The sequence below is a fragment of the Mastigoproctus giganteus genome, chromosome 4, assembly GCF_048544385.1.
Source record: "Mastigoproctus giganteus isolate SK-2022 chromosome 4, ASM4854438v1, whole genome shotgun sequence".
NCBI classification, from domain to species: domain Eukaryota; kingdom Metazoa; phylum Arthropoda; class Arachnida; order Uropygi; family Thelyphonidae; genus Mastigoproctus; species Mastigoproctus giganteus.
In genome coordinates, this window is record NC_143578.1 from 146305902 (window position 1) to 146319612 (window position 13711).

General features: G+C 35.7%; 1 pseudogene across 1 annotated transcript in view; it reads right to left on the bottom strand.

Moving 5' to 3' along the window:
• LOC150087118 (DET1 homolog) overlaps positions 1 to 5108 on the bottom strand; it is a 55884-nt pseudogene extending 50776 nt beyond the window's left edge. The window contains exons 1-2 of the transcript XR_016546871.1: positions 4760 to 5108; positions 1487 to 1653 (exon numbers count right to left, since the gene is read on the bottom strand). The product of XR_016546871.1 is annotated as a DET1 homolog (transcript). The remainder of the gene's footprint in view (positions 1 to 1486; positions 1654 to 4759) is intronic.
• Between the last annotated feature and the right edge of the window lie 8603 nt (positions 5109 to 13711).

Below are 13711 nucleotides of genomic sequence, written 5' to 3' on the forward strand. Positions count from 1 at the left end.
CCAATTCACAAACGGTGACAAGAGTAATTACAGACCTGTTAGTTCAATTTCTGTTCTGGGGAAAATAACGGCGTCACTGGTTAAAGAAGCAATGCAATATCATCTAGACAAGCCTGCAGTTAACTCACACATGGCATGGGTTTGTTAAGGAGAAATCTTGTCTGACCAATTTGATTGGATACTACGATGTGGTCACAAAGGAACCAGATGCAAAAAATAATTTTGATATCACATACTCGGATTTCAGGAAAGCTTTTGATACGGTTGCACCTAAAAGATTGCTGTACAAATTAGAGCAGTATGGTATTAAGGGCAAGTTGCTGCTATGGATAAAAGGATGGTTGAATGGGAGAAGACAGAGTGGTAATCAATGGATACTGCTCTTCGTGGACTAATGTTATTAGTGCAAGTAACATCAAATTTTCCAAATTTTCAAAGAACTGTACTTTGTTTATGCAAATCTGTAAACCAAAACAGCAATCACAGGATAGCATGGGATTTATCAGACCACTTCCATTTATAATTTCACTAAAACAATGATGTGTTATTGTATTAGTGAAATTATAAAGAACTACTCAAGTAACACCATAAGGAACAGTCTCTAATCTTAAACTGGAAAATAGTGCACATTAAATACTTTACAGAGGGTGGTATCTGACCAGGCATCACTTCTGTTGTGTTAAGGATTCAAACTCTATGCAATGTAGACAACAAAAAGAATACTTTCAACAGAGGAGGCAGAAAGGGCTGTGACCCTGGAATAATATGCACATATGCAATTTTCACATTGTGAGATGAGGCCCGTACACTACTCCAAAAAGTGCACAGCCCAATGTTAGTTGCTGTACTGTTATGTCAACTGCAGTAAAACAGCTACAATGAAATTACAAGGCACTCAGCTGTCCAGACATTCATTTTATTTACTTTTCCTTCTACCTCTGCAGAAGTAAATGCAACTAAAATGGTTCAACCTTTACTGAGACTTTATGCTTTTCTGTTAATGGTTGGATTTAAACCTTGTTTTACTTCTTTTTTTATACCGTTTTGCATAATTGCTTTACTCAACCATGTATCCCATACTGCATTTTCTTTTCTTCTAAGTAAATGTTTACTGAAACAATTAGCTTTCAGCTTGATTCGGGCTTCTTTTCTTTCTGTATTTATTTTAACCAGTTAGTAGGTATGTAAGATCATTCTTTTTTAAGGTTCTACTGAATTCATTCAGAAAATTTATAGTATCTTTCATGAAGTTTCTGTCAGTTTCTCTAAGCAAGGAAACATGCTTAAAATGATAGCCCCTCCCCATAAACCTATCAGTTTTTGCATCAACTTTTCAACGTAGCAAATTACTGCAATACACACATAAAAATGACTTAATATTTTGTCACCTTATTAGCTGTATTCATAATTTTAAAAAAAACGTAAATGATTATGCAATAATAATACTTTTCAATAATACATTAATAAGTACATAGGAATGACTTACTTGTCATAATATGCGACTTATTTGACAGCCAGGTGTTGTTTTTAACAGATGAACTTAAGCTATTTTTCAAAGTTGTTCCATGGCTCTCCTTTTAAATGACTGGCTTCTGCATTTTCAGAACAAAATTGTGGACTTCACATATTAACACATGTGTAAGCACATTGTTACTATAAATGTAATTAAAAGACACTGGATGATATGCACTAAAAATAGGCAAAATATGAATGCAAATATGCAATAAAATATGAAAATAGGCACCAAAATGCTTTTACATGAAAAAACATTTTTACATCTATTACCAGTTTATCACAATTAATTGAATTATCATTTAATCAGTATTCAAAAGTAACAAAACCATTAATGAAAACTTTTAGAACAAAGATAATTTTGCCATAGTAAACAACAACATATTTTTCAATGTGGTCCACTGTAATTCTGTGATGTTCATCATCAAAATCATTTAAAAAATAGATAATCTTTCCACATCAACAGAAGTTACAGAAAATAGAGCTAAATTTAAAAATGTAAAGCATTTTTAAATTTAATTTAAATGCTAAATTTAAGCTTAATAGAACTAAATTTAAAAATGTGAGCCTTTTGAAGACTCATTTGAAATGGAATTTCCTGTTCTTGTCCATCAGCAAAGTCACCCATTTTTCTTAAAATATGAAATCCAGGATTCTTTTTTAAAACATTATAAAATTTTTTTCTCATTTAATCTCTTAAAGTCTACAGGAATGGTTGAAATTTCTAACTAAGGTTTCTCCACCTCTTCACAATTGAACTGCTCAGAGATTTCCCATTATCAAGTTTATTCACAGAATAAGGTAACCAAACAAAAGTCTTGATGAACAACAAATGTTTTCTAACTAAAGAATCAGAAACAATTTCCTTAGAAGTGACAATGGCTTCAATATCTGGAGTATTTAAAGCACAGATAAGCTTTTCTGCTGCACAACCATTTTTTCCCACCTTGTGAAAATAAGCTTTGGAGGAAGAGGTAGGCCAGGTTGCATATCTCTGTAAATAGCTTTGAGTGTAGAGATTATTATGATCTTTTCATACAAGAAACAACTTTACTGACTTTGCTAAAATTCTCCTATATAGTTTCTGCAAGCCTATGTAAGCTACATACAGGCTAAGCAAGCAATGTGGATTAGGTTTGGATAGAAAAACTGTAAATGCAGAAGCTGCTTTTATATGATATATACAGGTAACCCTTGTATAACATGATAGTTTGGTTCCTACAAAATCTCGTGTAATGAGAAACTGTGTTATACGGGACTAAGAACCAGTACAAAAAGGGGGGTTACATTCCAAAAGCTAACAAAAATGCGCAATTTTTTTTATAACTATCGGAAGCTTAATTTTTATAGTAGTAATAACTTAATATTTTAACTTTATTTTTATAATAGTAGTAACTTAAATAGTAATAATTGAACAAACGTTTTACCTTACAAACTGTGATACTTATATGTGAGATAATGTACATTCATTTAATTTTCTTCCTCTTCATCGCTGCTAAGCACAATCTCTTCTGCAGCAGCATCCAGATTTTGTGTACCTTCTGCTCTCTTTAAAAGTCACGAACTGCACTCTTCAAAGTCACAATTATTTTTATGGTCTCAAACAAGCACAAGTTCAATAGCACAGAACCTAACCCAAGGATCTCCCAACAAAATACAGTGGACCCCTGCTTTAAATGATACGGAAAAATTGAAAGAATATTAGCATTGGCATTAGTAGAGGCATATGATGCAAGAAAGCAAGCTTATGTAGCATCAGCAAAAAAAAAAAAATACCCTCCCATTTCACCCCTCCATATTTTCCAGTTAGCAAAATAAAAATTAATTTACGCTTACATACAGTGTACTAATAAATCGCCAGTTACTGCACCCCTACCATATACAGAGCGTACAAGGTCTCAACAATACTGACTACCCTCCCAGAGTGAACTTCTACCAGTGGATGCAACAACAGTGTGTCCTGAACCCCCAATTTTTAAATAACATTTTGTTCACTAACGAAGCTGGATTTACTTGTGATGGTATTTTTAATTTTCATAACTGTCACGTTTCGTGCAACGAAAATCCTAATGCAATTCACGAGTCATGACATCAGCAACATTTCTCGTTGAATTTCCTGGTAGGACTACTAGGAAACCGTCTAATTGGACCACACTTTCTGCCAAACAGGCTAACAGGAGAGCTGTACCTTCAGTTCCTGCAGAATGTTCTTCCAGACCTCCTTGATGATAATAATGTTCTACTTCAGCAATGCCAAAACATGTGCATGCATGATGGTGCAGCAGCACATTTTGCTTGAGTTGTGACTCAGTATCTAACTAGAAAGAATGGTCAACGGTGGATAGGTAGAGGTTGGCCTGTAATGTGGCCTCTCAGATCACCAGACTTAAATCCTATGGATTTTTGTATCTTTTTTGTCATGTAAAAAACTTGGTGTACACTTCTGACATTAACACAGTTGAGGAATTGCAACGTCAGGTTGAAGGAGCCTTTCAGCAAATCAGAAATGATCGAGGAATGCCTGAGAGGATTCGCAACTCAATGTAGAGAAGACTACAAAGCTGCATAGGGATGCAAGGACAGCATTTTTAACACCTTTTGTAACATCTGTAAAATCCTGTAGTGTTGAAACCAAAAATTAAAAATGTATTATCTTATGTGTGGTGGTATCCGCTGAGAATAAATAACAATAGTCTTCTCCACTGGTGAAGTGTTATTTATTCGGGGTAGTACAATACCATGGCAACTCGTTATGAAGGCAGTCACAATATGAGATATAACCAAAACGATGCCAATTTAATTAATTTAACTACTTTGGTAGATAGCTATGTTAAAATGATGCATTTGCACTAACCTATATATTATCTTATGTTTAACAAAACCAACATTAGCAAAGGATTCACAGCTTTTTGCTAAACTAGTGCTGCCATAGTCAGTGGCGGATCTTAACAGAAAATGTGCATTACCTCGAAAATGGTTCATTTGCGGCCCGCTGTTCACTGGGACCTTTTTGCTTATTTTAGTTTGTACTTTTCACCTTTAAATTATTGACCATAATTTTTGAAACACCCTGTAGTAGGGAAAGAAATCGAGCATAACATGATTTTCGCATTGGCTCATGCACGATTTCATCTGCAAGTACCAGGTGAATGCAAAACCCGGCACAAGCTGAACATAGCGACCTGCGCAGCAATATGTAAAACACGCACGCACACACACACACACACAAATCTTGTGTATTTCTTACCTCAGTTCACCGAGGTAATTTCTTACCTACGAGTGTGTGTCTTGGATTGTTCTTCCGCATTTGTTGCCTTTTCTTTATAAAAAAGTATTCAAACAACATCCCAGATATGGGTAAGCATTCTGGTTCCAAGGATCCAAGCAGTGAGTGCAAAAGGAAAGCATTAAGTACAGTAGAGAAATTTGAAATAATAAAACGTTTTGAAAGAAATGACAAAAAGTGATATCTCAAGAGCAACAGGCTGAATCCACATTGTGCACCATCAGAGACAATGCCACGAAAATAAAAACCAAGCGTATAGCTGGAACAACTTCAAGTGACACAAAGTCAATTAGAACAAGGCCTAAAGAAATAGAAGAAATGGAAAGACTACTAAGAATATGGATTGAAAACCAAACCAAAACCAACAAATCAGATGCAAGCTTTCTCACAGTGAAAGAGAAAGCACTAGCTATATATATATATGAAAACCTTAAAACAAAATGGCTCCTTTTAATGCTAGTAGTGGCTTATTCATTTTTATATACATGTTTCTCACACCAGGGCACACAGATCCTAAAAAAGGTGAGAACGCTAGGAATTACAGAAAATACAAAACAGTAATACAAAACTAGAATTAAAATATATAAAAAATTTACATTAAGAAAACAGAGTAAGGAGCAAATTCTTATAGATAGATGGATTAAGAGTTGATGGATTGAGCAAAATGCAGCCAATAGCTTTGGCAAGAGACCAGAATGCTTGACTATCATTTGGACAAGAAGCAAGTTTTATACTCTTAGCCTATTCAAAATCTAGTTTGGACTAATTAATAACTGCTTTACAATTGTTGTGAGCTTTGGTGCGGCAGAAAACGGACCTGGAGATTTCGATACAAGCCAATTACAATATGCAACACTGTTCTCTTGAACGGCCTTAGCAAATTTATTGGAAAATCAAGTTTAGAAAAAAAGGACGAGATTTTAAGGTGGAGTATGGAATAAAGGATCTGAGTCCTATAAGAATAATTTCACTGACACAATCTGAGCAAACGTTAATGCCAGAAGATTCAAAACAGTAATCCAACCAAGGAAAAGAAATCTCGAAGATTCATCTCATTTTGCATTTTTGTAATGCCAAACAACATGAAGTTGAGAATGGCCACCAGAGAAAGGCCCAATTGGGGAAGAGGCCATCACCAAGTTGTGATCTGAGGTGCCTAAGGACCATTCATCTCGACCATGTACTTAGAAGGGTTTTTTGTGAGAAAAGGATCAAGCGTGTTGACTACGTGGTTAGGATTATTTGGTATTGTGGAAGGTAAATGAACAATCTGTGTGAGGTCATTAGTAATTGCAAAAGCCTCAGCACCTCGACCAACTGGGTCCGTGCAACTAGAAAACGGAAGCCAACTGGAATTGTGAACGTTAAAATAACCAAGAAAAATTACCTTACCGTGAGAAAAGTTGGACTGGAGAAAGTTGAGTTTCAAAGAGAGGAAGTCAAAGAGCTCTAAGTGATTAGTGGAGTTGGGAGAACGATAGAGTCAACAGATGAATTTGACAGAATGTGGTAGAGAGATTTTAAGCCAGAGAAGATTGCAGAGGAGATTCCAAATTACAGTCTCTGATAGGTAATATCAGAATGGACATATGCACCAGTGACACCTTAGAAGCGAAAGGAATCATACAGCTAATAATTTGAACAGAGATGAGAAGTAGTTCAATCAACCAATAACTAGGATTCTGTCGGAAAAAGTACATGGGATTTGGCAGACTAAGTGGAAATGACATCATTGAGATTAGAATTGAGACCATGTATATTTGTGAAATGAATGAGGAAGTGTTTGGAAGGTTTAGATCTTTTCACAGGTAAGTTGTTCTATTAGTTTGACTATTCATGATGTATTCAGTACTAAGAAAAGGTGGGGAGGACAATACTATATGAGGTAATGAAATTTTTGGATATGGCATACACATGGCAAGGATATACCCAGCTCCTTGACATAACATGGCCTTGACAATTTCCCTTGCATTCACATTACTCGGTCTCCCTCCAGTCACCATTCGGCAGAGTAAATTATACACTAGCTGATCTGGAAACCTCCTAGCAGTCTGCCTGCGAACACCATTTTAGAGCTGTACCCTCGAAACGTACCAAAGACTGGATCTTGCCGTCATGTCCATCATAACCTCAAAAGGCATCAATCATACTGCACGACGAATTTGCCAGAGCTTTACTCTAGAGAATAAACATGGTTTCCACCACTCCAAGCCACCAATAAGCAAAGTGGTGGTATTGCCCCAGTTGATGAGTCATCTAACACTTAGCACATCTAACACTTATTGCCTGGTAACACAGAGGGGCAGCATTCCTCCATGTGGTGTGGATACCACACCTCTGTTCGTGCTTACTTTGGTTCACACCTGGGTGGTCACCTCCAGTACACTAGGTGCCGTTGCTTTCTTTAATGTCCAAGTCTCGCAACCACATAGTGTAGAGCAGATGTAACACTCCATTACTCTCAATCGAAGATTTAAATCCAATTGCAGATTACATAAAATACTTTTCATTTTGCAAAAGGCAGCAGATCTTGCAATTTCAACCCTTCTTTTAATTTCAGTTGAATCATCCCCTTTGTCATTAATTTATCTTCCTAAAGAGACATTTTTTGGAGGTACTTTTTCAGTCAGTCTCCCATCAACAGTAAGTGTGAGAATTGTATAATTCTTGGAGCCAACTACCATTCATTTAGTTTTACTGGGATTTATCTGAAGACTCATTTGCATTAACTATCTCCATAAGTGTTTGAAGATCAGAATTGCTTCCTGCAATGATGACTGTATTATCAGCATAGTATATATCAGGGGTGGCCAACAAGTCGATCACAGCTTTAATTTTGGTTCATCACGACGAATTTTAAATATATATAAAAAACAGAATAGTCAATCTAAATATTATTATTATTATGCATCCCACTGCATAAGCTTATTACAAATCCGTTGAACCACACGACTATTCTTGTTGCACGCAGCCAGTGCGCTTGTTTAGTGAAAATTCATGCAGTTTCGTTGTGGAGAGCATAGTGTATGCGTCGAATCCTTATTTAGCTTACTCAATATTAATAACCGGACAGTACTTACACGTTACTTTAATATTTGACTTAAAATGAACACTACAAAAAAGAGTAAAACATATCATTTTCATCAAGGGTGGGAACTAGAATATTTTTTTGTAATGACAAAAAAAAATGTTGTTGTTTGATTTGCAATGCTTCCATGGCCATACCCAAAAAAGGAAATTTAGAAAGGCACTTCAGCACACTCCATGGTAAATACTAATCAGATTTTCTGCCTAATAATGACCTTAGAAAAAATAAATTAAAAGAACTTAAATCCAGATTATTCGCACAACAAAATTTCTTCATGACACCTAATTTACAATCTAAAGCAGTAACATTTGCATCATTTAAAGAGTCATTTTCTTGCAAAAAAAAAATACAAACCATTTTCTGATGGTCAGTTCATCAGACGTATTTTTAGAATTAACAGATTCTCTTTTTGAAAATTTTAAGGATAAAAATGAAATTAAAAGTGCTCTTCAAGATCTGCAATTAATGCATCAAAAAAATGTTTAAAAATGTGAGTGAACAATTGCATGCTCATACTACTAATTTTGTGTCCTTTTCTTTACAATTGGATAAATCTAAAGACATCAGTGATACAGCTGAATTGCTCGTTTTTATTTGTTTGGGTTTTGATGATTCTGCCACTAGAGAAAAATTGCTGGTTATGGTTTCATTAAAAGAAACACACTAGAGGTCTTGATATATTTAATGCATTAAAAAATTTTATTGAAAAAAATAAATTACCACTATTTAAGCTCGTATCAATAACAACAGGTGGAGCTAAAGCAATGATGGGGCATCTTAACGGATTCATCGCATTTTGCCAAAAGGATGATGAATTCCCAGATTTTTTGAGTTACCACAGTACTGTATCATATTTTACTGGCTAACATGTTAGCCAGCAAAAGATTAAGTACATAAATACTAAAAGTGTTATGGACATAGCTTTCAAAATTGTGAATTCCATCAGAGAACAATCTCTTCAAAGGAGACTTCAAAATGCAACTCGATAAAAATGAACCAGATCTGATATCACACACAGATGTGAGGTGGCTGAGTCGAAGTAAGTTTCTACAGAGATTTCGAAATTTGCTGAATGAAATTAAAAAATTTGTTGATCAGAGGGGAGATGGTTATCAGCAGCTACAAAATACAGAGTGGTTGTGTGATCTGGTTTTTTTGGCAGGTTTTAACAGTAAATTAAGTGATCTGAATTTAGAATTAAGGAAACTATAAGAATGTGGGTGACATGATTAGTAGTATTTCTGCATATAAATATCAATTTTTGGCAATGACTAAGGATCTCAAAGAAAAAAAATTCGATCATTTTGCAAAGATGCAAGATCATTTGCAAAAATATCCTGTTTTTGAATTTAATACTAAGAAATATGTTTCTGAAATTTAGAAAGTTGCAGATGATTTTGAAACCAGATTCAGTGATTTTAAAACAATTGAAGACATTATTTAATATATTTCTTATCCATTTAATGTCAACTTAGATACGAAACAAATTACAGAAAAAAATCGCTGATTTTTTCACATGGAGAAAATATTACTTGAAAATGAAATTATTACATTGCAAAACAATATCTTCCTAAAAGCCAACTGGAATTGGCTTTTAGGATCATCAGAAAAAGACTTTTGGAAATATGTTTGCTGAGAAAAGTACCCAAATGTAAAATAATGCAGTGAACTTTTAAATTCATGTTTTGGTTCCACATATCTAAGTGAACTGGCCTTTTCGTATTTGAAACAAACAAAGATGAAGAATCACTCTACTCTTACGGACTTGCATACAGAAGATTCTTTACGGTTGGCCTTATCACAGTATAGCCCCGATTTTGAAAGCTTGGCAGATGACATGAAGACACAAACTTCACATACATTAAAAATTTAAATACATGACTTTAAAATAAGAATTCTGAAGTGTATTTAATTTTAAAATTTATAAACAACATTTTTCAATATGTGTTGATTAACTTTATTAACCACGTGCAATGAAATTCTTGAGATAGTAGTCGCGGCGCATTTTGAAGAAAAAAAGTAGATCGCATCACAAATTAAGTTGGCCACCCCTGGTATATATAATTGATGACTACTCTATTTAAAGCAATTCCTTCTGCTCTATCTTCCAATGCCTTCTTCATAATTTTTTCAGAATAGACATTAAACAGTAATGGAGAAGAATGCACCCCTGTTGAACACCTCTCGGGATCATAATTTCTTCTGTCAGCTCATCTTCTACTCTTACCACAGCACTCTGATTATAGCACAAATTCTCGATTATCTGAAGTTTATCTGTCTAAGTTTATTTGCAGGATAGCAAACAGTTCACCATGTTGAACTTTGTCAAATGCTTTCCATAGTCTATGAAACAAGCATAGACATCTTGTTGCATTTCCATACATCTTTCTATTACAGCAAAGCTTCGATTAGTACGAATAATGAATCACATGAAACCATAGAATTAAATGAATTCATAGTATTCAAAGCTATTATAACAAAGTATGATAATTGGTCCCACCCAATTGAAAATATGATAAAAATTTTTAAGCACAAGTTTCTTATCTGTTTATTACCAAAGGATAATAAAAATGTATTTCTGATTCAAGTTTATTATTATAAACTAAGCAAACAAAACAAAACATTATTACATTTTATTAAAATATTTTAGCAGGCTAGACTGAACTGTCTTCTCTTTCTTTATAAGTCTTCATACATGCACTTGTAGTTGTTGAAAACTTTATCCATATCTCGGCAGACTTGCATGCTCAGTTGGTGTTGGGGTCAGTATCCATAACTTGTTGTTTTAAAGCTTCCAAAGTTTGAATTTTTTTATTCTTTGATGGTGAACTCCTTCATTTGCACATTGTCTACTTCTTCAAATGCATGCTGTTGATCTAAATTAAGGTCTCCATCAGTCATTTCTTTCAAGTGTGATTCAAGCAAGTCACAGACATTTGTAGTGTCCAGTTCATCTAAACCAAACTGTCTTCTAATGCCTGTTATTTTTTCAACAGCTTGCACTTGAGAGGGAAAGCCATCAAAATTCTATGTTCAATGAGGCATAATGTGTTTCCACACTGCATGCATATTGCTTGCAGTTAATTCTTCCCAATCATGGGAAATATTTTCAATTAATATAGCAATTTGTTGCTATATTTTTTCCAGAAGTCAATTAAAGAAATTGCATTGTCACTTGTTGTTTGAGCAATTCCCTGTGCAAAAGCTCTTCTTAGGTAAAAAAAAAAGGTAAAGTACGGCCATTATCAACCCACTGCAGGATGGAAGCCTCCTCAAGAATTCATGCTTCTTAGGTAGTAGGCTCTAAATGTAACGATTATTCCTTGATCCATGGGCTGCAATAAAGATGTCGGGTTTGCTGGTAAAAAAATGACATTTACATTCTCACACAGTGTACAAAGTGTAGTCGGATGACCAGGGGCATTACCTAAAATCAATAATGCTTTAAAAGCAATATTGTTATTACAATTATTTTCAACAGCTGGGCAAAAATATGTTGAAGACCAGTCTTCAAAAAGAGCTTTGGTCACCCATGCTTTCTTATTAGAATGAAAAAAAACTGGAAGCGGTCACTGATTGTAACCTCTATGAACAATAAACAAGCATTGGTTTCAATTTGAAATCTCCTTCTGCATTGACTTCCAATAAAAGTGTTAAATGATCCTTAGCCACTTTATATCCAGGTTGACTTTTTTCTCTTTTGGAAATATAAATTCTGGAACTGGAAGTTCTGAAATATAACAGAACTGGGATATCAGAGACATGGTGTCACACAGAGATAAGCAATGCAGAATTGGAATTTGGAGTACAATGTGTACAGAAAGGATAGACAGGACAGAAGGGGTGATGCTGTTAGTTAAGAAACACAAAATCTAAGGAAGTGCATCCTGTTGACATGGGTGGACAGTACAGTCCTGAGTCAGTTTGGTGTGATATAAGCAGTGCTTTTTTTTGTTAAAAAAAAATAGATGCCAATACTCATTCTTGACTATCAGGAAAAATTGAAAATTAAAAGGATATGAAAAGTACTCTAAAATTTTTTTTCCCTGATATTATTACTTTAGTAGTAATATTTTTGAAATAAGAACAACAAATTAGGTAAACCGATGAGCCAAAACATTATGACCAGCGAGCTGTTATTCAAAGCAACTGCAGGTGAACTACGCTGCATTCACAGGTTGGGACATGGTATAAAAAACATCTGATACTGAGCTGCATTAATCAGCATTACTCTTGTTCTTCAGATGGGAAAGGCAGATTGGAAATATAAATTCTGGAACTGGAAGTTCTGAAATATAACAGAACTGCGATATCAGAGACATGGTGTCACACAGAGATAAGCAATGCAGAATTGGAAGCAAGCTTGACAAAGGCCAAATTGCAATGGCCAGACGACTCGGTCAGAGCATATCTGAAACGGCATGGCTGGTGGAATGCTCACGGTCAGCCGTGGTTAGTACCTACCAAAGGTGGTCCGGGGAGGTAAAACCCACGAACCGCTGGCGAGGTATTGGACAACCACGGCTCATCAATGCTCGAAGCGAGCGAAGGCTCTCCCGGATGGTACATGGCAACAGAAGGGCAACTGTGGTGCAACTCGCCGGTAATTGGAATGCCGATGACAGGAGTAATGTGTCACAACACACAATACATCGAACCCTGTTGAAAATGGGGCTGCATAGCTGCAGGCTGCTCCAAGTGCCCACGTTAACCACAGTTCACTGGTGATGTCTGCAATGGGCACGTGAGCATCAAAACTGGACCTCGAGTGATTGGAAAAAGGTTGTCTGGTCCGATGAATCACATTTCCTGTTGCACCATGTGGATGACCGGGTACACGTGCTTCGTTTACCTGGGGAAGTGATGGCGTCTGAATGCACTGTGGGACGAAAACAAGCTGGTAGCGGAAGTGTCATGCTTTGAGTGATGTTCTGCTGGGATACCCCGGGTCCAGTCATCCATGTGCCGGGCACTCTGATGTCTACCACCTACCTAAACATCATTGCTGACCAGATACACCATTTCTTGGCAACAGTTTTGCAATATGGCGGTGCCATTTTTCAGCAGGATAATGCGGCATGCCTCACCGCCCGGATTGTTCAAGACTGGTTCGCAGAACATGAGGAGGACTTCCAAGTATTGCCCTGGCCTCCAAATTCCACAGACATCAATCCCATCTAGCATCTGTGGTTTGTGTTGGAACAGCAACTCCGATCTGCCACATCTCAACCATTGACCTTACAGGAGTTCAAGCATCTGCTGATTACGTGTTGGTACCAGATACCACAAGACACATTTAGAAATCTTGTAGCATCCATGCCTCGCTGGATATGAGCTGTTTTGGCTGCACGTGGAGGACCAACATCATATTAAGTAGATGGTCATAAAGTTTTGGCTCATTGGTGTATATTAACACAGTTTATTAGGCATAAATTTATTATTCAAGTATATAAAAAAAATAAGTAAAATGTGAGTAAAATAAGTAAAAATAATTTTATAATAAAGTTTTTGTAGAATATTTAAATTTTTTAGTAAGTTCTCATTCTGACTATGCTGACTTCTTTTCTTACTGTTTGTGTCTGTTGCTGAATGACGTTTCCGAAGCAGCCACGAATTTACATATTTTGCTGAATCGAAGCGTGTCAGAGGTGGGCCTACAATTTTAAGAAATAGTAGTGAAGAAACTGTTTTTATCATCAGCATAGCTGTGGTTGGGCTGACAATCAGATACATTTGTGAAATTCCTCATTCACTTTCACTTGATGAAATTGGTATCGTACTCAGAGTATTCATCAAATGCTTCAATTCTTTCGAAACCTTATCAA